Source organism: Aotus nancymaae, unplaced genomic scaffold, assembly GCF_030222135.1.
Source record: "Aotus nancymaae isolate 86718 unplaced genomic scaffold, 86718_ANA_hifiasm-v0.15.2.pri h1tg000007l, whole genome shotgun sequence".
Taxonomy (NCBI): Eukaryota; Metazoa; Chordata; class Mammalia; order Primates; family Aotidae; genus Aotus; species Aotus nancymaae.
This window is the reverse complement of record NW_026988418.1, coordinates 62,276,459-62,303,634: the sequence shown is the minus strand read 5'-3', so window position 1 is coordinate 62,303,634 and position 27,176 is coordinate 62,276,459. Positions and strand designations below refer to the sequence as shown.

General features: G+C 42.7%; 1 protein-coding gene across 1 annotated transcript in view; it reads left to right on the top strand.

The window, feature by feature from the left end:
- Positions 1-27,176, top strand: part of LRIG2 (leucine rich repeats and immunoglobulin like domains 2) — a 183,319-nt gene that overhangs the window by 9,654 nt on the left and 146,489 nt on the right. The gene's annotated exons all lie outside the window — the stretch shown is intronic.

Below are 27,176 nucleotides of genomic sequence, written 5' to 3'. Positions count from 1 at the left end.
ATTTAGGCATTCCAAACTCCTAATATATTTTCTACGATTAATAATTCATGCTGGCCAAGGCAGGCGCTCACTTAAGGTCAGGAGTTCAAGACCAGCCTGGCCAACATGAAACCCCATCTCTACTAAAATATAAAAATTATCTGGGTGTGGTGGCGTGCACCTATAATTTCAGCTACTCGGGAGGCTGAGGCAGAGAATCTCTTGAACCCAGGAGGCAGAGGTTACAGTGAGCCGAGATCTCGCCACTGCACTCCAGTCTGGGCAACAGAGCGAGACTCTATCTCCAAAAAAAAGAAAAAAATCTATGGAATTTACATTCCTTTAAACTAAAAAATAAGAAAAAATAAATAAAGAAAAGAATGCATGCTGGGGTCTGCTCAGTGATTCACAAGGCAGGAGATCTCTTGAGCCAAGGAGTTTGAGATCAACCTGGGCAAGGTGGCAAGACCCTGTCTCTACAAAAAATTTAAAAATTAGCAGGGCATGGTGGCATACTTCTGTAATCCTAGCTACTTGGGAAGCTGAAGCAAGAGAATCACTTGAGCCCAGGAGTTTGAGCTTACACTGAGCTTTGATCACACCACTGCACTCCAGCCTGCGAGGCAGAGCAAGACCTTGTCTCAAGAAAACACATGAACAAAGAATTCAGGGCTGGGCGCAGTGGCTCACACCGGTAATCCCAGAACATTGGGAGGCCAATGCAGGCCATCACTTGAGGTTAGGAGTTCAAGACCAGCCTGTCCAACATGGTGAAACCCCGTCTCTACTAAAAATAGAAATATTAGCTGAGTGTGGTCACAGGTGCCTGTAATCCCAGATACTCGGGAGGCTGAGGCAAGAAAATCACTTAAACCCACGAGGTGGAGGTTGCAGTGAGCCAAGATCATGCTACTGCACTCTAGCCTGGACTATAGGGCAAGACTCCATCTGAAAAAAAAAAAATGCAAAAGCCATAGAACCTTTTCCTAGGAAAGAATGCTAGGAGGAAGGAGGGAAACGGTATATTTTAAGGCAAATAAGAAAAGCCTAATGCCCCATGGATATATTTTTCTAGCTACATATTGGAGATAAGTTTAAATTTTGTGTTAGTTTTTGGGTATGACTACCTGACAACGTGAAAAGTTAACCTTTCTAAGGCAATCTCTACTAGGAATTTGGACTTCTTTTTCAAGAATTTTGCCTACTCCCTTCAAAAAGATTGCAGAGCAATTTTAACTCACTAAAAAACATTTTCCACCTCTTGATTGTCCAGTACAAGTGTACTACAGTTCATTTTTATCTATCCTCCCTTTGTTTTTATAGACTGGAAGGTATCCAGAAATAAAGGCATTCGGAAATGGAGCCACACATAGATGAAGGCAAAGGACATTCCTATGAAGGGCAGTCTGTAGGCAGCTGGTTATTTGTTTTTCTCTTGGCCTCTCTTGGCATTCTACCTTCATCTGGAAAAAAATTTTACAAGAGTATACTTTATAGACCTGTCTGAAAGTACCTGACTTCCCTGGGAAATTTTATTCTCACATTCAAAATATATGGGGACTTTGGTTCAGTTAAATTTTTATTGCACCAGAATTGTTGAAAAGCAATAAATTATTACTGTGTAATTCGTGTCTGTTTGTTATCTTAGGTATTAGTGATTTGTGTTTTTAACTTGTTTGGAAAACCATAGACTATAAACTTTTCTCAATCTTCGATCCAGTGCTCCAGCTGAACTAGCAAAGGACATTGCCTCAAAGAAATGGAGTATTTTTCTGTAACAGTTTAACTTTCTTTTATTCTTCAAAATGTCTTACAAAAAGAGCTGTTTCTTCTCTTGGTATCATACAAATTGATTTGTACAAATGTATAAGTATGGCTGCTAAATATTTGTTGATACAAAGTGGCGAGTGTCAGTATAATAATGACGATAATAAATAGCAGCTAACTCTAGCACATACTCTGTGCCAGGCGCTGTTGTAAGCATTTTACATAGAGTTGCTCAATCTAAAACCATTTTTATCTCTTTGTCTATATTTATCTGGCAAAACTCTTAAGAATCTATGCTGCAACAAATTCCACAACTTAGCCTTCACCTCCCCAACAAAAATAACTAGAATTCCAGTGTTTTCTCTTTATCAGTTTGTCTCCAGGAAGCCCTCAACTTTTTAGAACCATGCTAGTCCCCAGGACTTGATCTGAATATTCAACAGGTAGCTGCATTGCTTATTTTAGGACATAGAGCAGTAAACAAAAACCTAAGGTAACTTTGCAATTAGTATAAGCCTTTGATGTTAGTTAGTTTCACTGAAGTATGACAGGCAATAAAAATGTTGAAGTCTACTCTACCTTTCACCATCTTTCAGAAAAATATTGATCAAAACTAGCCTCCCCAGCAAATACAGGCATATATAAAAATATACTTCTTTATCCTTTATGATGTAATAAAGACTAATGGCTTAGTTCAACTTAGAAATCTAACAAAGTGACAATAGGTTTTCTTCCCAATTCAGACATATTTCTTTCTTTTTTTTTTTTTTTGTGCTTTAAGTTCTGGGATACATGTGCAGATCTTGCAGGATTGTTGCATAGGTACACATATGTCATGGTGGTTTGCCGTCTCCATTCCCTCATCACCTACATCAGGCATTTCTCCCAATGTTATTCCTCCCCACCCCGCACTGTCCCTCCCCTAGTCCCACACCCCCCATATTTCTATTCTTAAAAAGGCATTTAGTCTCATACATTTATGAAATTTCACTATTCCAGAAGGCTTTAGTAATCAAAATGTAGGTTTAAGACACTTACTCAGTCATTTTACTTAATTTATCCATCCATTTATTCATTCCATATTTATTGAATACCTACTATGTGCAGTGCAGTTACTCCAATCTTATCCAACATTGGAGTACTAATTAGTAAGATTTTTGTAATTCTATTTTTGTATTATTCTTTTACATGGGACAAAATTCAAAAGGTACAATATACAATGAAAAGGAAATCTTGCATCCCAGTTCCCTAGCCATTCACCTCACCTCCTTAAACAAAAAACAAGAAAAAACAATTAAAAGAAAGTTAGCTCACGCCTATAATCCCAGCACTTTGGGAGGCTGAGGCGGGTGGATGACAAGGTCAGTAGTTTAAGACCTGCCTGGCCAATATTGTGAAGCCTCATCTCTACTAATAATACAAAAATTAGCTGGGCATGGTGGTGCACGCCTGTACTCCCGGCTACTCAGGAGGCCGAGGCAGGAGAATAGCTTGAACCCGAGAGGCGGAGGTTGCAGTGAACTGAGACCGCACCGTTGCACTCCAGCCTGGGCGACAGAGCAAGACTCTGTCACAAAAAAAAAAAAAAAAAAGCAAGTTTAATAGATACGGGTTTAGAAAAGAATAAGGTATCAGAAAAAGGTAAAAGGGCAATAAATAACCTGAAGATGTGCACTGTTATTTCACACATGGCTAGCACTTCACAAGTTGTTCTTTTGAATGGTCAACTATCAACCATAACCCCATAACCTGATTAGCCAGTAAGTCAGAGCCCAGCAAGGAGTTCTGTAGGTTTCTAAGTTTTCTGGATTAGTTTTGCTTCTACTAAAAAGTTCTAATGAAGGTAGCCACTTCCAAAGTATTTATCTTTTTTTTTTTTTTTTTGAGACAGATTTTCTCCCTTGTTTCCTAGGCTGGAGAGCAATGGCACGATCTCAGCTCACTGCAACCTCCACCTCCTGGGTTCAAGGGATTCTCCTGCTTCTGGCTCCCGAGTAGCCTGGATTACAGGCATGTGCCACTATGCCTGGCTAATTTTGTACTTTTAGTAGAGATGGGGTTTCTCCACTTTGGTGAGGCTGCTCTCAAACTCCTGACCTCAGGTGATCACCTGCCTCAGCCTCCCAAAGTGTTGGGATTACAGGCATGAGCCACAACGCTGGGCAGTATTTCCTTTTATTTACCTAGCTAGTATACCAACGTTATCTGATGAGTCAAATTCTAGGGTTATACCAGTGAATGTAAATTTTTTTTTCTGCCACCACAGTTTTGATATTCAAATCCTAGTAGGTTTTATATTTAAAAATGTAATATTGCCAGGTACAGTGGCTCACATCTGTAATTCCAGCACTTTGGGATGCTGAGGTGGGCTGATCACGAGGTCAAGAGATCAATACCATCCCGACCAACATGGTGAAACCCTGTTTCTACTAAAAATACAAAAATTAGCTGGGTTTGGTGGCAGGCACCTGTAATCCCAGCTACTCGGGAGGCTGAGGCACCAGAATCGCTTCAACCCAGAAGGTGGAGGTTGCATTGAGCCCACATTGTGCCACTGCATTCCAGCCTGGGCAACAGAGCGAGACTCTGTCTCAAAAAAAAAAAAAAAGGAATACTCACAATGTGCTAATGTTCTTCCGGTTTGTCCAATATTAACCTACCAACGTTTAAGATTTGTTGATGTTTCAATTCCTAAAATTAACCAACTATTAATCTTTTATTAAAAATACTTTATTGTGAAATTATTGATGGAAAAGGTGTGCTGTAGTTTGGTTGTTTATCCTCCCAAACCTCATGTTGAAATTTGACCCTTAGTTAGAGGCAGGGCCTAATGGGAGGTATTTAGGTCATAAGGGTGGATCTCTCATGAATGTCTTGGTGCTGTCCTCCTGGTATGAGTAGATTCTTTTTTTGAGATGCAGTCTTGCTCTGTCGCCCAGACTAGAGTGTAGTGGTGAGATCTCAGCTCACTGCAACCTCCACCTCCTGGGTTCAAGTGATTCTCCTGCCTCAGCCTCCTGAGTAGCTGAGATTAAAGGCATGTGCCACCATGCCCGGCTAATTTTTGTATTTTTAGTAAAGACAGGATTTCACCATGTTGACCAGGATGATCTCAATCTCTTGACCTCTTGATCTGCCTGCCTTGGCCTCCTAAAGTACTGTGATTACAGGCGTGAGCCACCATGCCTGGCATTTGTTTGTTTTTTGAGATGGAGTTTCCCTCTGTCACCCAGGCTGGAATGCAGTGGCAAGATCTTGGCTCATGGCAACCTCCGCCTGCTGGCCATTCTCCTGCCTCAGCCTCCCAAGTAGCTGGGATTACAGGGGCCTGCCACCACGCCTGGCTAATTTTTTTGTGTGTGTTTTTAGTAGAGACAGGGTTTCATCGTGTTGGCCAAGCTCGTCTTGAACTCCAACCTCAGGTGATCCTCCGGCCTCAGCCTCCTAAAGTGCTGGGATTACAGGCATGAGGCACTATGTCAGGCCTGAACATACATATTGACAAGGGTTTCTCTAAATTATAAAACCCAGTACCTCATGGGTTTTTCACATGATATACTGGCAACAATTTCTTTAAATTATAAAACCCATCATCTCAAAGTTGTCTGGAAACCATCACTCATACATGGTTAGTCAGATTAATTTTAGCTATGAGAATTTATGCTTAGGAAATAATCAGATATTTTTGTATACATTTGTTTACTGCAGTGTTGTTTATAATAAAGACTGTTAAGGAATCCAGATGGCAAACAATATGTGAGTTAATCAGTAATATTTTCAAATAATGGATTACAAATGTAGCCATGACAAAAAATGTGCTTTAAGTGAATATGGGGGAATGTTTACAATGTATAATTAAATAAAGATTTCTGCCCTGTATGACGGCTAACACCCATAATCTCTGCACTTTGTGAGGCTGAGGCAGGCAGGCAGATTGCTTGATACCAGGAATTCAAAACCAGTCTGGGCAACATAGTGAAACCTTGTCTCTATAGCAGATGCAAAAATTAGCCAGGCATGTTGGTGCATCCCTGTATTCCCAGTTACTTGGGAGATGGGAGGCTGAGGTTGGGGAGTCACCAGAACTTGGAGAGGTTGAAGCTGCAGTGCTCCCTGATTGCACCACTGCAGTCCAGCATAGGCAACAGAGTAAGACCTTGTCTCAAAACAAAAACAAAAACAGATTTCAAAACACTAAATAGGGCCGGGTGCAGTGGTTCATGCCTGTAATCCCAGCACTTTGGGAGGCTGAGGCGGGCAGATCACCTCAGGTTGGGAGTTTGAGACCAGCCTGAACCAAAAGGAGGAAACCCTGTCTCTACTAAAAAGTACAAAATTAGCTGGGTGTGGTGGCAAATGCCTGTAACCCCAGCTATTTGGGAGGCGGCGGCAGGAGAATCGCTTGAACCCAGGAGGCGGAGGTTTCGGTGAGCTGAGATCTCGTCCTTGCACTCCAGCCTGGACAACAAGAGCAAAAAACGCTGTCTAAAAAACAAACAAACAAATAAACAAAACTACTAAATAGAAAGTTATCACAATTTTATTTTTTAAGGAAATATGCATAAAATGGACACAAAGGCAATATTAGATTATAACAAAATCTTAAGGATGTTTATCCTTTGCTGATGGGATTATAGGGTGGTATTTACTTGCTTCTTTGTATCTTCATTTGGATTTTTAAAACGTCAACATGGTGCCATGACTACCTGGAGGAAAAAAGGCAGACATTCTATAGAAAGACAGCTATTTTATTTTAAGCATCTGTGGTGAGTGATTGAGCATCTGTGGTGAGTGATTGTGTGTGAGCATTTTACACACAACAAGGATGAAAAGAGGGAGAGTTTGTCTGATGAAATCATAGAATATTCAGACTGGAGGGTGGTTTAGAAATAATTTAATTAACTTCCTTTAGTTTACATATGAAAAGATATCAATTTATCCAAGGCCACACAGGTAATGTTTTAAATCCAAAACACTAATTGGATTTTCTACTTTCCAGGATCGTTAGCTCATCTTTCTTCCTACTTATGTATAATGCAGGAGCTAGCAAGCAGAGCTCTTTTAACTCTGAAAAAAGAGATAATTTTTTTTTTTTTTGAGATGGAGTCTTGCTCTTGTCATGCAGGCTGGAGTGCAGTGGTGTGCTCTCTTCTCACTGCAACCTCCACCTCCCTGGTTCAAGCGATTCTCCTTCTTCAGTCTCCCGAGTAGCTGGATTACAGGCATGTGCCACTACGCCCAGCTAATTTTGTATTTTTAGTAGAGATCGGGTTTCGCCATATTGGCCAGGCTGGTCTCCAACCCCCGACCTCAGGTGATCCGCCCACCTCGGCCTCCCAAAGTGCTGGGATTGCAGGCATGAGCCACCACGCCCAGCTGAGAAAAGCTATATCTTAAATAGCTTGGTGACATGGCTTTTCTTCTTCTTCTTTTTTTTTTTTTTTTTTAAGAAACAGGGTCTCACTCTGTCACTCAGGCTGGAGTGCAGTGGCATCATCATACTGCACTATAACCTCAAACTCCTAGGCTCAAGCAGTTCTCCCACTTCAGCCTCCTGAGGAGCTAGGACTACAGGAACATGGCACCATGCCCAGCTAATTTTTAAAAATTTTTGTAGATAAGGGGTTTCACTATGTTTCCCAAGCTGGTCTTGAACTGCTAACCTCAATCAATCCTCTTGCCTCGGCCTTCTGAAATGCTGCAATTACAGGCGGGAGGCAATCTGCCTAGAGCCTCTTCCTATTTTTGAATTGGCATTTGTCAAAAAGAGAAAAAAACTCACCATGCATACACTTCATAGTTATCTTCAGAATAACACATTTGAAATAAAACCTCTAAATAAAACTTCGTAGTGCTGATTTAAATATCCCTCCCTTTCAATCATCATCCTTTTTTTCACATCAGCTTTTTCTTCAAAGTGTTGTTAATTTCCCTGAAGGCCACAGACCTATTACAAGAAGTAAAAATTAAAATTAACTTCCCACAGGCATGGCTAGAATATGAGTTATTGATGGCTGATGTTAGAAATGTTTGATGTAATTTTGATTAACAAACAAAATGTCATTTGTCAAAAAATGGTATATACCTTTGTATTAGAAAGCTAACATCAGACTGGGTGTGGTAGCTCACGCCCGTAATCCTAGCACTTGGGGAGGCCAAGGCAGGCAGATCATCTGAGGTCAGGAGTTCAAGACCAGCCTGGCTAACGTGGTGAAACCCCATTTCTACTAAAAGTACCAAAAATTAGCCAGGCGTGGTGGTACGCACCTGTAATCCCAGCTACGCGGGAGGCTGAGGCCAGAGAATCACTTGAACCTGGGAGGCAGAGGTTGCAGTGAGCCGAGATTGTGCCATTGCACTCCAGCCTAAACAACAAGAGTGAAACTCGGTCTCAAAAAAAAAGAAAGAAAGATTCCCTGAGAACTATTATAATAAAGGAAAAAAAAGGAGTCTGGGTGCAGTGGCTCATGCCTATAATCCTAGCACTTTGGGAGGCTGAGGCAGGTGCATCACCTGAGGTCGAGAGTTCGAGACCAGCCTGGCCAACATAGTGAAACTCTGTCTCTACTAAGAATACAAAAATTAGCTGGGTGTGGTGGCAGGTGCCTGTAATCCCACCTACTTGGGAGGCTAAGGCAGGATAATCGCTTGAACCCAGGAGGTGGAGGTTGCAGTGAGCCAAGATCGCGCCACTGCACTCCAGCCTGGGTGACAAGAACAAGACTCCGTCTCAAAAAAAAAAAAAAAAGGCCGGGCGCGGTGGCTCATGCCTGTAATCTCAACACTTTGGGAGGCCGAGGCAGGCGGATCACCTGAGGTCAGGAGTTCAAGACCAGCCTGGCCAACATGGTGAAACCCTGTCTTAAAACATAAGAAAAAAAATATATATGTATATATATATGTATATATATAAAGAAAGAAAGCTAACATCATGTGCACTTTTGTTCATATATTTAGACATTCAACAAATTTTTTGGGGGGGCAATAGAGTGAGACTCGGTCTCAAAAAAATAAATAAAAACAAAGTGGTGCTTACCTAGGACCTCCAAAAGTTAGCCTCTATTGTGTCTTCCAAAGATAGGAGAGTAGGTTGTCCTCTAGATTGATATAAATGGGGAAGACAGTACTGTATGTTACCTTGTGTTCTGACATGATTCTGGCATCTGTGCAGAATCTTTTTGGTATCCTGCGCTTTGTCACTTTGTAGTAAGCAAGGAGACTAGGCAGGCACCTAGGGCCTGAGAGTCAACCAGTCCACAAGTTTCCAAAACTTGAGGGTAGGAGAAAGGGGTCCCAATATTCTCAGCATTTGGGTAGTTACTACTCTAAGATGGGTTTTAAAGTCAGTTAATGAAAAGGCACCATGCCACTGGAAGAGATATGTGAGCTGAGATCTCAAAGGGTGTGTACTCTGAAGGTGAAATCATAAACCAGAGCATCTGATGTGTGTCTCATACACAATGGGGGAGGAAGCACTGCTGATGGAAATGTCACACGCAGCTGCTTTTAGCGCTTGGCTCTCACTGACGAAGCTTCCCTCTCTGCCTCTACGCAATACCCTCTTCCTGCATGAGGCTCTTTAGTTCTCATCCTGAGAGCTGTGAGACAGATTGTAAATTGATATCTACTGTATCAGCATAGTTCGTGGTTGGTTGATGTGCCTGATGGGCTATAGGAGTGATTAACTCAGCTACTATTTTGGTCATGAAGGAGAGTCTTCCTTAGACAGAGAATTGTGTGCCCTGCCCTGAAAAGATTAGAAATGTGGCCTATGGCCATAATTAAGTGCCTTGTTAAACAATTCTACAACTTCTTCAGCTATATAATTAAGCATGTAATCCTGTGTGACTTCATAGTAGGGTTGTGAGGACAAGCTATTCCCACCATCTGGAGTTCTCTTTCTCTCACTTTTCCATTGCCAGATAAATCCTCCTTATCCTTTCAAGTTAAGTTGAAACATCCAATTTCATGAGATTGTTTCAGATCCTACTTTTCTACTGCCCAAAACCAGTAGTTCCCCAGTTTTGTCACTTTATAATACCTGGCTCTTCCCTTTTTGCAACCAATGTCACACTTATTGTAATAGTTATTCAATGTCCATCTTCCCTATTAGACTGTAAGTTCCATTAGCATAGAAATCCCATCTTTTGCACCTCGAATCTTAGCACAATCTTGAGCATTGTGCTTTGTACCTATTTGGATGATGAATGAATGATTACATCTCATAATCACTTAGAGATTTCTTTCTGAAAACTCCAATATTAAACTCTTTGTGCTTTTCTAAATATGCTGGTAAAACTGAGAACAGGTTTTTGAATTAAAGTGAAAAGGACTGCTGTTTATTGAATGGTTCCCCCTGACTCATTACTCCTTACCTTTTCCTATTATGACAATCTTAAATTCTTCTCACCATGGCAAACTATTCCCAACTCCCTAGCAGTCATTTCTAGGAAGACTGCAGGCTGTCCATTTTACCAAGCTGGCTTTTAGAGTTGACTGTTGTCTTTCTTCACATTTTAGTCAATTTAATAAACTGTTAAGCTCCTGTAAAAAAGATTTTATGTAATCTATAACTACATTTGAGAATGTTAGTCAACTTCAAATAAATTCTTACCAAAATACCTTTTTCTTGTTAACTCTACTTGTTTCTGAAATATTAGCCTGAACTTGCATATCATTCTATCTAGCAGCTTTTCAGAGTAGATTCATACCAGTTTCAGATGCCATTTATTAATTCATTAATTAATTGATTCAGTAATTATTAGTGAAGACTAAATGTCAGGCTCTTTTCTAGATGTTTGGGAATATCAGTAAATAAAACAGATTCTTGCCCTCAAGGAAATAATTAAAGGACTGCTGTGGTATAAACAGTACTCATCAAATATTCCACTGCTCGCCTGCTTTTCCCAGCATCCCTTACAGTTAGGTTTGGATCATGTGATTACAGCAAGCTAATGGCCTATGAAGGAAATAACATGTATCATTTTTAGGCTGAAGAAGGTATAAGCTAATGTGGTCACCCAACCCTGTTATTACCTGTCACAGCAACCTTAGAGGTTACATATTCCACATGGTTCAGCCACAAGATACAATTTCAGTCATTTTGGTTATTGAGTCTTACAGTGGGTTTGTGCTGCTAAAACAACATACCTGAGACTAGATAATTTACAAATAATAGGAATTCATTTCTCATAGCTCTGGAGTCTGCAAAGCCGGATATCAAGGCACTAGTATATAATGCCTTGTTGCTGCATTTTCAGAGGGGCTGAAAGCTCTGTCCTCACATGAAGGAAGGAACAGAAGGGCAAACCGACCCTCTCAAGTCCTCTTCTTTTTTTTTTCCTCAGCTCACTGCAACCTCCGCCTCCCAGGTTCAAATTATTCTGCTGCCTCAGCCTCCCGAGTAGCTGGGACTACAGGCACGTGCCACCATGCCCAGCTAATTTTTTGTATTTTTAGTAGAGACGGGGTTTCACTATGTTAGCCAGGATGGTCTCAATCTCCTGACCTTGTGATCCACTGGCCTCGGTGTCCCAAAGTACTGGGATTACAGATATGAGCAATCATGCCTTCAAGTCCTCTTGTAAGGCACTGATCCATTAATGATAGTGGAGCCCTCAGGGCCTACCGTCTGAAGGCCCCACCTCTTAAGAGTGTTGCATTGTAGATTAAATTTCAATATGAGTTTTGGAGGAGACACAAACCATAGCATTGCCCCCCTGGCCACCCAAAATATATGTCCTTCTTACATACAAAATATAATCATTCCATCCCAATAACATCAAAAGTCTTAACTTGTTCCAGCATCAACTTTAGAGTCTGACTCCAAAGTCTCATAAATATCATCTTCATCATATATGGATGTGACTCAAGGTACAATTCATCCTAAGGCAAACAATCATTGACTCTATGTCCTACCTTTTGGATACCCTGGGGTGAGGGTTGGGTCACCAAAGCCCTGAGCAGCTGCACTCCTATGGCATCACTGGGCACAGCCCACACTGCAGCTCTCCCTGACTGGTGCTGCACACTGGTGGCTCTACAGGTTTTGGGTTTTGCTGGGGGTTGAGGGAGTGGAGCTCACCCTTCCCCATGGCCCCACTAGATACTGCCCTTATCAGGGCTCTCTACAGCGGCCTTAACCAACAACTCCACTGGACATTGCCTGGTGGAGGTTTTCTGCAGCATCCCTGGCAGCTATCTGCACGGGCCCTGAGGCTTTCAGAGGGAGCCTTTGAAATCTAGGTGGAGGTAGCAAAGCCTCCACAAGTGTTGTACTCTGTATACCTGCAGATTTGGCACCACAAGGACACCACCGAGGTTTACCACTTGTGCTTCCTGGATCAGCAGCCAAAGCCTTACCTGGGCCCACCTGAACCACAGCTGGGGCAGCCAAGGAGTTCTGCACCAGAATGCAGGGAACAAACTTGAGGCAATATTGACAGCCCCAAGGTGGCTCCTTTGAAGCCTTTCTTCCCTCAAGGTGCTAGCACTCTCGGCCTGCAGCTCTCCCTGACTGGTGCTGCAGCTCTCCCTGACTGGCGGTGGGAGTGGCAGCCTCAAAGATCTCTGATACACCTTCAGGGTCATTCTTCATTGTCCTGAGAATAGGATCTGGCTTCCTTCTATCCATACTAATCTTATCAAATAGCCACTTGTGCACATCCTTAATATGCTTTCTGAAACACGCTTTTACAACCTGGCCAGTGTTAAAATTTAAATGGAGATCTGGCCTGAAAACTTCTTGAGCAGCAAAACCAAAGGCCTTAAAAATAACCTAAATATTGCTTGAACTGCAAAAACCTAAGTTGGGTCATTTCTAACAGTTCATGCTAGACAAAACTAAAACTTAACTCCAGCCATTATAAGTACAATTATGTAATTAGGGGCTTGCCAACAAGTGCCTAAATAAAGGAATTTTGTAATTGGAAGCCAGATAATTAATTTATTTTGCTTCTACATTTTCCCAATAAATACCTGACATTTTGTCACTGAAACACTAAACTTCTTTTAGTCTGGTGTTCCCCAATTCATGAATTGGATCTTACTCAAATAAACTCTTTAAAATTTTATTGTGTCTCAGATTTTTCTTTTTTCTTTTTTTGAGATGGAGTCTCCCTCTGTCTTCCAGTCTGGAGTACAGTGGCAAGATCTTGGCTGACTGCAATCTCCACTCCCAGGTTCAAGTGATTCTCCCGCCTCAGCCTCCCGAGTAGCTGGGACTACAGGTGTGCACCACCACGCTTGGCTAATTTTTTGTATTTTTAGTAAAGACAGGGTTTCACCACATTAGCCAGGATGGTCTCGAACTCCTGACCTTGTGATCCTCCCACCTCAGCCTCAGGGAAGCAGTGCTGGGATTACAGGCATAAGCCACCAAGCCAAGCCCATGCCTCCGATTTTTCTTAAACGATAGGCCAAGAAGTTTCCAAATCTTCTGCTTCCCTTTTAGTTCTGTCTTTAATTAATTTCTCCCTTCTTATATTTTACTATATGCAGTCAAAAGAAGCCATGCAGAGCCTTCAACACTTTGCTTAGATAATTCTGCCAAATATCTTAGTTCATCACTCAAAAGTTCTGCCTTTCACAAAACGTTAGGGCAGAGAAACAATTCAGTCAAGTTCTTTGCCACTTTATAAGAAGAATGGCTTTTTCTCCAGTTTCTAATACCATTTTCCTCATTTCCATCTGAGGAAGTATTGTATTTTAGTAGAGACAGGTTTTCACCATGTTGGCTAGGCTGGTCTTAAACTCCTGACCTCAGGTGATCCACCCATCTCAGCCTCCCAAAATGCATGGTGGTTTACAACTGTAATCCTAGCATTTTGGGATCCTAGCATTTGGGAGGCCACTGCACTCCAGTCTGAGTGACAAAGTGAGTCTATCTCAAAAACAAATTGACAGCCAGGCTTGGTGGCACCTGCCTGTAATCCCAGCTACTCTGGAGCCTGAGGCAGGAGAATCACTTGAACCTGGGAGGCAGAGGTTGTAGTGAGCCAGAGATGATGCCACTGCACTCCAGTCTGGGCAACAGAGCAAAACTCCATCTCAAAAATAAGTAAATAAATAAAATAAACTGTGAATGGGTAATGTATAAATGCTAGAAATGTGTTTCTTACAGTTCTGGAGGCTGAGATTTCCAAGGTGAAGGCACCAACAGGTCTGATATCTAGTCTAGTCTATTCTAGTCTGATGTCTGTGCTTCCAAAATGGTTCCTTGTCCTCACATGATAAAAGGGATTGAAGGGTAAAAAGAGAGAAATGCTGTGTAAAGCCTCCCTTGTAAAGCATTAATTCCATTCATGAGGGTGGAGCACTCATGACTTACTCACCTCATAAAGGCCCTACCTGCTAATAGTTACTGTAATTTTGGGCATTAAGTTCCTACATGAATTTTGGAGGGAACACAATCATTCAAACCACAGCACTGAGTGAAGGTGAGGAGTTGAGCAACACTGAGCTTTCACTGCTTGCCAACCTGTGCTAGATATATGACATATGTGATATATAAATGTTGTTTAAACCATTGAGGATAGTCAGTGTTAATTGCCCTGAGTAATACAACTCCTATTATTTATTTAGTAACTTTTATGTACTTTGCTAGGCAAAGTACTAGGCTGTGTGTAATAGTGATTTGTTGTTACAATTCTGATAACTGACTTCCCTTCCCACAAAGGAGTCATGTTCAATATTCATTCTGAATTATATTATCATCAATCTCACCAAATATGCTCCATTTTAAAAAAAAATGTGTCTCTCAGAAAGAAAGAAACAAACAGTGGCTCTAAGATTGATACAAGTCAGTCAGGTGCAGTGGCTCACGTCTGTAATCCCAGCACTTTGGGAGGCTGAGGTGAGCGGATCACGAGGTCAGGAGTTCAAGACCAGCCTGGCCCACATGGCAAAACCCTGTTTCTACTAAAAATATAAAAATTAGCTTGGCATGGTGGCATGTGCCTGTACTCCCAGCTACTTGGGAGGCTGAAGCAGGAGAATTGCTTGAACCAGGGAGTTGTGTAGTGAGCTGAGATTGAGATTGAGCCACTGCACTACAGCCTGGCAACAGAGCCAGAGACTCCATCACACATACACACACACATACACACACATACAAGATTGATACAAGTCTTGAAATTTTAGAGGGAAAAGAAGGATTTTAAGCTTATTCTAGAATACTTAATTAGGATTAGTTCTTATCCTGATTCTATGGTTGAGTATTTAATCTGCCTTATTTTTTCCAGAGGTAAAACTGGATATAATATTTTGCTTCTAATGTCACAGCATTATTGTAATGATCAAAATGAGTTGACTACATAAATTGTGAGGCATATATATACAAATATGACTATTCTCATTGAACCTGTACATTGATTTTTATCATATCACACTTATGGTTTAATAAAAAGAAAATATAATGAAAACTATTTAGGTAAGGTAGTCCAAAATGTCTTCACATTCAGAGTTTGTCTCTGAATCATCAATGTCTGTGTTTTCTTTCTTTCTTTCCTTTTTTTTTGAGACAGTTTTGTTCTTGTTGCCCAGGCTGGAGTGCAGTGGCATGATCTTGGCTCAATGCAACCTCCGCCTCCTGGGTTCAAGCGATTTTCCTGCCTCAACCTCCCAAGTAGCTGGAAATACAGGCATCTGCCACCATGCCTGGCTAATTTTCTGTGTTTTTAGTAGAGATGGGGTTTCACCATGTTGGCCAGGCTGGTCTCGAACTTCTGACCTCAGGTTATCCACCCACCTCAGCCTCCCAAAGTTCTGGGATTACAGACACGAGCCACCATGCCTAGCGAATGTCTGTATCTTCAACACAATATTACAAGTGTGGCATCACTTGTAACATGACGCAGCATTCCATAAACTCCTGACCTCAGGTGATCCACCCACCTCAGCCTCCCAAAGTGCTAGGATTACAGGCATGAGCCACAGCGCCCGGCCACCTTTTTTTTTTTTTTTTTAAGACAGTCTCGATTCGTCACACAGGCTGGAGTGCAGTGGCATGATCTTGGCTCACTGCAACCTCCGCCTCCCAGGTTCAAGCAATTCTCCTGCTTCAGCCTCCCAAGTAGCTGGGATTACAGGTGCCTGCCACCATGCCCAGCTAATTTTTTTTTTTTTTTTTTGTATTTTTAGTAGAGATGAAGTTTTGCCATATTGGCCAGCCTGGTGTCGAACCCCTGACCTCAGGTGATCCACCTGCCTTGGCCTCCCAAAGTGCTGGGATTATAGGTGTTACCCACCACACCCGGCCAGACTATTTTTATCTGAGTTTTTCTTTTTTTTTTTCTTTCTTTTTTTTTTAAAGATCGAGTTTCACCATGTTGGCCAGGGTGGTCTCAATCTCCTGACCTGGTGATCCACCCACCTAGGCCTCCCAAAGTACTGGGATTACAGGCATGAGCCACCACATCCAGCCTTATCTGAGTTTTTCTTCCAAGCCTCTGACATTCAGTCTGCAAGTTTTGATGCTGATACTTTCTTGATCTTACAGGAAGATGTCAATGGAAGGTTTTCAGGCAACACCTAGGATTTGTATAACTTGCTTAAATGGTACTTAAATGAACAAACCGAAAGGGTTATGAGTTTCAGTTTTCCAGTCGTACTGCCAGGATTAACAGTCAATCAAGTTTGGGCATGAATAGACAATGACAACTACAGCACAACTGCTGAGCAAAAGAAGAACTGCTCAGCACACTGAGGCCGGGCACGGTGGCCCACACCTGTAATCCCAGCACTTTGGGAGGCCGAGGTGGGCGGATCACGAGGTCAAGGGATGGAGACCATCCTGGCCAACATGGTGAAACCCTGTCTAACTAAACTGCAAAAATTAGTGGGGAGTGGTGATGCATGCCTGTAGTCCCAGGTACTCGGGAGACTGAGGTAGGAGAATTGCTTGAACCCGGGAGGCAGAGGTTGCAGTGAGCCAAGATTGTGCCACTACATTCCAGCCTGGTGCCTGGCAACAGAACAAGACTCTGTCTCAAAAAAAAAGAAACAACTGTAAAGCATCAGTTGTAAGACACATCTTGATTTCAGAGATATTACAATATAACTATATATTTCTTGGAATAAATAAAATGCAGTATTGCTATTTTATTATTACAAATAAAGGTATAATAAGGCCCTGCCTGACAATCTCAGCTACACAGGAACTCACAGATCATTGTTTCTTTTCCATCTCATTCTTAGCACTCTAATCCAAGCCTTTGCAGTCTTCAATCTAGGACAAAGCAATAGAAGGATCTGGGGTGTGGAGAAAAGAGAACTCATTTTGGTGTCTAAAGACCTGGATCTGACTCTCAGCCTTGCAGTTTTTTTAGATGTAGTACTTTTAGGAGGTGAAGTCACTACTCTCGGAGAAACATTTGATTCAGAAGGTTTTTGGGGGGGGATTTAATGTATGTGAAAACACTTTATAAACTGTAAAATCTCTGTACAAGAGGAAGAGAACTGGCTGCACTCCAGCCTGGGCGAAAGAGTGAGACTTCCGCCTCAAAAAAAAAAAAAAAAAAAAGCGGGAAAGAACTAATATTTGTTGAGTGCCAGGAACTGGGCTGGGTATTTGGGCATTATCTTATTTGATCTGATATAAATACTAAGGCATATAACGACTGGATAGTCACCTTGTTAGCTATTCCATCCTATGGTGGGGTTTTTTTTCTTCTTCTTCTTCCTTAAATAACCCTCTCATTCCCTTAAACATTAAAGCAGAAATCTTTTTTTTTTTTTTTTTTTTTGAGACGGAGTTTCACTCTTGTTGCTCAGGCTGGAGTGCAATGGTGCGATCTCAGCTCACTGCAACCTCTGCCTCCCAGGTTCAAGTGATTCTCTAAGTAGCTAGGATTACAGGCATGCACCACCACACCGGCTAATTTTTTGTATTTTTAGTAGAGATGGATTTCTCCATGTTGGTCAGGCTGATCTCGAACTCCCGACCTCAGGTGATCTGCCCGCCTCAGCCTCCCAAAGTGCTGGGATTACAGGCATGAGCCACCACACTGGCCTAGAAATCCTCTGTAGGTACCGTTCGTATCACAAACAAGTTGATGACTATTCGCTTATTACAAAGCTGTAGCCTCTCACTCACTCTTGCCTTGTAGCAAGACACATTTGAAATAAAAGACCCTTAGGCTACCAATGTGCTGCCTTCCTGTGATTCTTCTGCCAGAACTAGCTCCTGGAACCCTGACAGAAAATTTTTACTTACGATAAAAATTCCAAAAATAGGCTGGGCATGGTGGCTCACGCCTGTAATCCCAGCACTTTGGGAGGCTGAGGTGGGCAGATCCACTTGAGGTTAGGAGTTTGAGACCAGCCTGGGCAACATGGTGAAACCCTGTCTCTACTAAAAAATACAAAAATTAGCTGGGTGTGATGGCGGACATTTGTAATTACAGCTACTCAAGAGACTGAGGCAGGAGAATTGCTTTAATCACTTTAACCTGGGAGGCAGAGGTTGCAGTGAGCCAAGATAGCACCATTGCACTCCAGCCTGGGTGACAGAGTGAGACTCTGTCTCAAAATAAAAAAAAAAAAAATCAAAAATAATCCAACATGCATTAGACAATTATACAGATTCAGGATTCAGGTGCACAGGAAGTTGACATCCAAAATCCCCCAGCCATAGAAACCAGAAATCCCAGTAAGGAGACAATTTTGGGGGCTGTAACTCTGTTCATAGACAGAAAAGTTACTGGCAGGAAATTTAGTCCTAGGGAAGTATAAGGTAGGAACTCTTTTCCCACCCCCAAAGTCCTGATTACCGTTGAGACTTTTTTTTTTTTTGAGACAGGGTCTCACCCAGCTTTATTTATTTTTTGGTAGAAACAGGGTCTCACTTTGTTACCCAGTTTGGTCTCCAACTCCTGACCTCAAGTAATCCTCCCACCTCACCTCCAAAAGTGCTGGGATTACAGGCATGAGCCACCAAGCGCAGCTGAGACTGACTCTTTGAACTAAAGACCTTGTCTTCTCAAGATCTTCTAGCTGGAAGAATTGAGTCATTGAAATGAAGTGAAGCTTAATCTATAAATTGGTATTGTAGATCCTAGCTCAGAGGCTAGAGGGTATATGAAATGCATTACTGCACCAGGCAAATGAAATGCTATCTTGACCTATTAATAGGTGAGGGTAAAGTGGAGTGGTGAGGGAGTTGTTAAAGCAATAAACTTTATTATGTTTCACATGACCTCAGGATAGAGGGGCAAATACCTACAAAAATTTGAGGAGTCCCAAGACCCATCTCAATGCTACCATCTTAGGACAGTAATGTAATTTTTTTTTCTTTTCCTCACTCCAATATAAAGTGTCGTGCTAGTATATGTAATGTTTAATTTCTAACTCAATGTAACATTTATATCATTCTCTGATTATGTTATGTACATCTGCATTAACTTCTCACTAAGATTTTAAGCTTGAGGACAGTAACCACATCTTACTTTTAAAAATATTCTGCAGGTCAGGCACGGTGGCTCACGCCTATAATCCGAGCACTTTGGGAGGCCAAGGCTAGTGGACCACCTAATGTCAGGAGTTCAAGATCAGCCTGGCTAATATGGTGAAACCCCTCTTGATAAAAATACAAAAATTAGCCAGTTGTGGTGGCATGCACCTGTAGTCCCAGCTACTTGGGAGGCTGAGGCAGGAGAATTGATTGAACCCGGGAAGCAGAGGTTGCAGTGAGCCGAGATCACGCCACTGCACTCCAGGCTGGGCAACAGAGTGAGACTCTGTCTCAAAAAAAAAAAAATTGTATGTATAATACCTAGCATATTTCCATGTAAAACCCAGAAAAATTATTAATGTCACTGCTTCCTATTTGACTCTGTCAGAGATTATATCTTTCATGGTCTCTATAAAGGCGAGGACCCAAATTACTTTTTGCCATCAGCACGTGTTTTTCCAAGAACCTAGCCACTTCAGAAAATCTATGTTATTTGCAGAACTATTGCAAAATCTGACACTGCTCTTCACTTCGCTGGAATGCCCTTGTAATTGCCAAATGTTGTTTTGCCTCATGGAAATTCTTGGCCAGACCTATGGATTGCCAGACCTTGCAGCTGTTGACCCTTGAAGTTCAATTCTCCTATAATATTAAATCCAATGACATTTCTTAATGACCTAATATGAGTAGGCACTGAGCTAGTTGTCACTGAGGGTATGAAGACATAATTGCGCCCTTAAGTAGTTAAGAGTTTATATGAAGAGAAACATGAATATTTAAATAGCAGATACAGACTTATTTAGATAGACAGATAATTTAGATAGAAGAGAAACAAAGACATGAAACAGAAAAAAAAAAAAGCCTGTAAGGACTCACTGGAGGGAGAGACATCAATTCTACCCTGTTGTGTTGTGGGGTTTTTTGTTTGTTTGTTTGTTTTGAGACAGTCTCACTCTCTTCCCCAGGGTGGAGTGCAGTGACAGGATCTCAGCTCACTGCAACCTTGGCCTCCCAGGTTCAATCGATTCTCCTGCCTCAGCCTCCCAACTACCTGGGATTACAGGTGCGCGCCACCATACCTGGCTAATTTTTGCATTTTTAGTAGAGATGGGATTTCACCATGTTGGTCAGGCTGGTCTTGAATTCCTGACCTCAAGTGACCTGCCTGCCTCATCCTCCCTAAATGCTGGGATTACTGGTGTGAGCCACTGCGCCCAGCCATTTATCTCTTGACCTGAAATTACTCAGTGGCACCATTGAGATTTCTGCCTTGAAAATGGTCCACCTCTCTTTACTGCTAATTGTATGTATTGGAGCCTGTACTCTGTCCATTTTGCTTTTAAGTTTTCTAGACCTGGAAGGCATGGACTGGTACCAGGTCACAAAGATACTATTTGTGTTGTCAAAACTTTTTCTCTTCCTCTAGGATGTTGGGATGGAATATGTAGGATTTCTACTCATCCTCATCTTTCTACCTGGAATATGATCTTCGCAGAACAGACTTTTCTTCTGAGGTGAAGTAACTATCAAAAGCAGTCCAATTCAGTCTGGCCAAAATGGTGAAACCTCATCTCTACTAAAAAAAATACAAAAAATCAGCCAGTCTTGGTGGCATACACCTGTAATCCCAGCTACTGGGGAGGCTGAAACAGAAGAATCACTTGAACCTGGGAGGCAGAGGTTGTGGAGAACTGAGATGATGCCACTGCACTCCAGCATGGGCAACAGAGTGAGACCCTGTCTGAAAAATAAAGTCAGTCCAATAGCCACTGCCTTCTATTTCTTCACTTAATATTCCCTGCTCTCTTCTTAACATTTCTCCTTTGGTGACTTCATCTTTTTCCCTATGAGAATGAATGTCATCCTACTCCAAGTCTTCAATCAATGTGTTCTAAAAGGAGAGAAAGCCTAAGAGTATGAGTCAACTTTATTCCTGGTACTGAACCTTGTTTGTTCTCATGTTAGTTGCCCTAAGGAACAGGGAAGAGAAGCAAAAGGGAAGTGATTAACAGGTCAACCTATTTGACTAATTTAAGAGATCAATTTGAAAGAAAGTGAGAACATACCAGACTCCTCTTCTGTGCACATCAGGCATTACTAAATATTTATTTTTATGGTGCTTGACATATTACAATTGCCTTTTTCTTTCTTTCTTTTTTCTTTCTTTCTTTTTCTTTCTTTCTTTTCTTCTTTCTTTCTTTCCTTCCTTCCTTTCTTTCTTTCTCTTTCTTTCTTCTTTCTTTCTTTTTTTGAAAGAGTCACACTCTGTCACCCAGGCTGGAGTACAGTGGCATGATCTTGGCTCACTGCAGCCTCTACCTCCTGGGTTTAAGTGATTCTGGTGCCTCAGCCTCCTGAGTAGCTGGGACTACAGGCATCCGCCACAACGCGCCGCTAACTTTTGTTGTATTTTTTGTAGAGGCAGGGTTTTGCCATGTTGCCCAGGCTGGTCTTGAACTCCTGGCCTCAAGTGATCCACCCACCTCAGCCTCCCAAAGTGTTGGGATTACAGGCATGAGCCACCACGCCCGGCCACAATTGCCTTTTTTAACATTGATGTTGGCTTTTTTTTTTTTTCTCTTTTTTTGAGACGGAGTTTCTCTCTCGTTACCCAGGCTGGAGTGCAATGGCATGATCTCGGCTCACTGCAACCTCCGCCTCCTGGGTTCAGGCAATTCTCCTGCCTCAGCCTCCTGAGTAGCTGGGATTACAGGCACGCGCCACCATGCCCAGCTAATTTTTTGTATTTTTAGTAGAGACGGGGTTTCACCATGTTGATCAGGATGGTCTTAATCTCTTGACCTCGTGATCCACCCGCCTTGGCCTCCCAAAGTGCTGGGATTACAGGCGTGAGCCACCGTGCCCAGCCCCGACTTTTTTTTTTGAGATGGAGTCTTACTCTGTTGCCCAGGCTGGAGTGCAATGGCACCATCTCAGCTCACTGCAACCTCTGCCTCCCAGGTTCAAGCGATTCCCCTGCCTCAGCCTTCAGAGTAGCTGGGATTACAGATGCCCGCCACAACACCTGGGTAACTTTTTTTGGATTTTTAGTGGAGACAGGGTTTCACCATGTTTCCTAGGCTGGTCTTGAACTCCTGGCTTCAAAGGATCTACCCATCTTGGCCTTCCAAAGTGCTGGGATTACAGGTGTGAGTCACTGTGCCTGGCCAGATGTTGACTTCTTAAGCAAAAACAGAATCGGGATACCCCAGGAAGTCAACAGACATCTACCTGGTGGCCTCATAGGTGAAAATGCTCTCCTTCAACTTACCAGATATGAGCACTATAACTGTGACCTGTCCTTCTATCTGTACTCTATATTATAGTGATTTATGTCTGAATCTATGTTTCCATTAGAATGTAACCTCCTGGGCCAGGCACGGTGGCCCACGCCTGTAATCCCAGCACTTTGGGAGGCCGAGGTGGGAGGATCACGTGAGGTCGGGAGTTCAAGACCAGCCTGACCAACATGGAGAAACCACATCTCTACTAAAAAATACAAACTTAGCCAGGTGTGGTGGTACATGCCTGTAATCCCAGCTACTCAGGAGGCTGGAGCAGGAGAATCACTTGAACCTGGGAGGTGGAGATTGTGGTGAGCATAGATCATGCCATTGCACTCCAGTCTGGGTAACAAGAGCAAAAACTCCAACACCAAAAAAAAAAAAAGTAACCTTCTGGAAAAGAGAATTCATTTCCTTATTCATCTTTGTTTCCCTCTACATCATCAAATGGTGCATGTACATGCCAATGTTCAAAAAATTTTTTAATCAATCAATCAAATAAATTTTGCTAAAGTGGTAGCTTGTCACTATTGCCTGGGTTTGTTGAATTCTGCCACTCTGCGTGCCAGCTCTCTGTTAAGAATAATATCAACAGTATCAGTTACCTGTGAAAACCATCAACAGCAACTCCCCTGAGAGCCAATGACAACTAGAGATATGGCAAGGAATCATGTTGGAATACTCATTCAGACTCTAGCTGAAACAGACCCAGAGAATGGCTGTGAGGAATTACATCCAGAATGGAGCCTGCGGAGAACACCCATATTCAACAACAGTGACTGACTTTCAGCACCCAGCAGACAGCCTCTGAGGGACTTTGTTCTATGTCTCACCCTCCTCTTATGCAGTGAGTGAGGAAAGGGAGACTCTCCAGGCCAGGCAGTAACCCTGAGAGGTTCCCTGACAGAGAATTGCTGAGAGACTGAGCAGATGCAATAGGAATGCCTCTGTTCTTCTCTCACTGCCTATTTTGGCCATCTCCCTGCTTTTAGACTTTGCAGTGGAGGGGCCAGAGGCTTGAGCCAAGGCAAAGATATGGGAGAAGGATCTGGAATCCACCTCAGTGGGTAGGGCCAATTAAGACAAGAGGGGAGTGCACAGAGGGGAATGTTCAGAAAACAAACCTCTTACAAGAATCTGGAGGTAGAAGGGAGCCAAGTCTTCCTACTGAGTTAACCCCTGAATGCTGATGGGGGCTTCACTGTAATATGTGAATGTTGGAAAGAGGTTGGATGTGGAAAGAAATCACAATGCCTTGATCACCAGCTTCTACCAGTGGGATCTTGTCTCTTATTGCTGCTGTCAGGACTTTGGGGCCTCAGTAAGTGAACCTGGCCACCTAGAACCCTAGCTGGCCTTCAGTGAAGAAAATCAGTAACTGGTTTGACTCCTAACTGTAGTTTGATCTGTCCTACCCCGCTCTCCTAGCATCATCTAGAGACCTCTCTGTGGGGAGGCTGTGGGTATAACCGAGTGCATCCACCGTTCTGTGTCCATGTACCTGGAGCTCTGGGTCTACCTGAGATTCTTTCCATGTGACTGGAAAGAGTGGACCTTGATAGGCAGGGGCTTCAGTTCTCAATATGCTTTCCCAATGTGGCAGCTCCATAATGCTGGAAAAATTCTGTTTCCCCAGGACCCTCTTCCTCTTCCCTGTACCAGGAAGATGCAGAAGGAGAGGAGTTTGTCCAGACTATTCTTTTTCTGTGAGCTACTGTGCAAGGTGTCATGTAGCACATGCAGGCAGTAAGGCAGGCAAGGAACGTCGTTCTTTGACATTAAGCTCAGCAGTTACCCAGGGTCCAAAAGTTCTGGGGGCAACTGTCCTCCTTTAAGTCTTGGCTGCTCTACCTAGTAGAACTTCTACCTGTATCTTTCACAAGTTTTTATCATCAGGAAACTCCCAGGCATTCTGGAAGCTCTGCATGGGAGTAAAACACTGCTGTTGCTGTAGCTGCCTGAATCTATGGCAAAAAGCCCAGAGAAAAAAAAATGGCTTCACACCGTGTGTACTGACTCCCCTGGAGCTGGCACCACCAGGGTGTCTGCAGAGTCATGTAAATCTTTCTCTAGGCAGTCTGTCTCTTTGGTAGCTACAGAAACAGTGTTTGTTATCCTTTAGTTTTTGGTAGACAGGCAAAAATCTGATGGCGACAGTCTCTGTTTCTTAAGAGCCAATCAGCAAAACCTTCAGAAAGGAGAAGGCAGCTTCCACCAGAGGGATCTTGTCTCTTATTGCTGCTGTCAGTACTTTGGAGCCTCAGTGAGGGGACTCCCTATGAAACCATGGAACTAAATTTGCCCTTTCAGATTTTAACCCTGAGATCAATACACAGTGGGTCAAAGTATAGTTATTCAAAGTCTTAGTAAAGAGGTAAAGTGGCTCCCTGACAGGCAAGATTATGCTGTAACTTTAAAATAGAAAATTAATCCAGGCATGGTGGCTCACGCCTGTAATCCAAGCACTTTGGGCTGAGGCAGGCAGATCCCCTGAGGTTAGGAGTTCGAGACCACCCTGGTTAACATGGTGAAACGCCATCTCTACTAAAAATACAAAATTAGCCAGACATGGTGGCACACTCTTGTAACCCCAGCTACTTGGGAGGCTGAGGTGAAGAATAGCTTGAATCCGGGAGGTGGGGTTGCAGTAAGCCGGGATCATGCCACTGCACTCCAGCCTGGGTGACAGAATGAGACTCCATCTCAAAAAAAAATAAAAGAAAATTAAGCTAAATTCAACAAAGAACATACCAGTCAGAAGAAGGGCTAGTTTGTCTTAAAAGTTTAGGAAGAAGGCCGGGTGTGGTGGCTCATGCCTGTAATCCCAACACTTTGGGAGGCCGAGGCAGGCAGATCAACTGAGGTCAGAGTTAGAGACCTGCCTGACCAACATGGAGAAACCCTGTCTCTACTAAAAACACAAAATTAGCCAGGTGTGGTGGCACATGCCTGTAATCCCAGGAGGCTGAGGCAGGAGAATTGCTTGAACCCAGGAGGCAGAGATTGTGGTGAGCCGAAATTGTGCCATTGCACTCCAGGCTACAGTGAGCTGAGATCGCACCTGTACCACTGCACTTTATCCTGGGCAACAAGAGTGAAACTCTGCCTCAAAAAAAAAAAAAAGTTTAGGAAGATAGAGTGTCTCAGAGGCAAATCTGGTGGTGTTTATCTAAGTGTTTGTAGGTAAGAGGTTGCACTAGCCTGTCCCATTCTGGAAGTAGCTGCTTTGGAGTTGAATGGGTTTGAGTCTATCATGGCCTGTAAATATTTATTAAATAGGCTGGGCATAGTAGCTCATGCTTGTAATCCCAGCACTTTGGGAGGCCAAGGTGGGTGGATTACTTGAGGTCAGGAGTTCGAGACCAGCCTGGTCAACATGGTGAAACTCCATCTCTACCAAAAAAAAAAAAAAAATCACAGAAATTAGCGAGGCATGGTGGTGCGCACCTGTAATCCCATCTATTTGGGAGGCTGAGGCAGGAGAACTGCTTGAACCCTGGGGGTGGAGGCTGCAGTGAGCCAAGATCGCACCACTGCATTCCAGCCTGTCTCAAAAAAAAGGTTATTAAATAAAACAAACTCCCTTGTTTCTGAATGTATATTCTGTAAGCAACCTACTCTTACCATCTGACTTGCCAAATGCTGCTCACAGAAAATGAATGTTTTGACCCTCAGCCATTATATTTTTCTATTTCTATTCAAAATGATATGAATAAACTGGTATTCTGGTTTTGAATACCAGCCTCTGGAAGCTTGAGTCTGCTTTGGGAGATAAATTCATAACCTTTTGGATTTCTAAGCCTATAAAGCTGTGGACCAGACCCTCATCCTGGGTGAATCACCAAGGTAAGACCATGCCACAGAGGAATTTTTAGGGTCCATAACAGCTCCCTGACTGGCAGGTTGTCTGTATGCTTCCTACTGAGACTTCTAAAGTTATCAGGCCTCGTGAAGATTATATCTGTAATCGAGGAATAGGAGGATAAAATTATGTTTGGGATTTTGGTTTGGAGTCAGAGAGACTTGGTATACATCCTTCCATTTTTACCTTAAACAATTGTCCAATCTTTCTGTGCCTTAGTATTTTCATCTGTGAATTGAGATAACAAGAATGTCTACTTCTTAGAATTATTAGAGAAAAAAATGAAAGAGCATGTTAAGTACTTCATATAGTGCCTAACATAAATAGATGCTCAATAACCACTAATTTCTCCATGAGTAGAAGATCTCAAACTGGCTGGGTGCAGTGGCTCACGCCTGTAATCCCAGTACTTTGGGAGGCTGAGGCGGGAGGATCACAAAGTCAAGAGATCGAGATCATCCTGGCCAACATGATGAAACCCCATCTCTACTAAAAATATAAAAACTAGCTGGTCGTGATGGCAGACTCCTGTAATCCCAGCTACTTGAGAGGCTGAGGCAGAAGAATCACTTGAACCCAGGAGGTGGAGATTGTGGCGAGCCAAGATTGCATCATGGCATTCCAGTCTGGGTGATAGAGTGAGACTCTCTCAAAAAACAAAAAAAAAAAGAAACTATTTTTTCCTCTTCTCTCACACAACAATCAATACAGAAGACTTCAGTGACCAATTTGTGGGGGTTTTCCCCACAGACCCGATGCAGCAGACACCAGCTGAATGTGGATGTCCTCTAATTTAATTTAGTTCTGACACTACCTGGAGATAGCCTCAGAAACC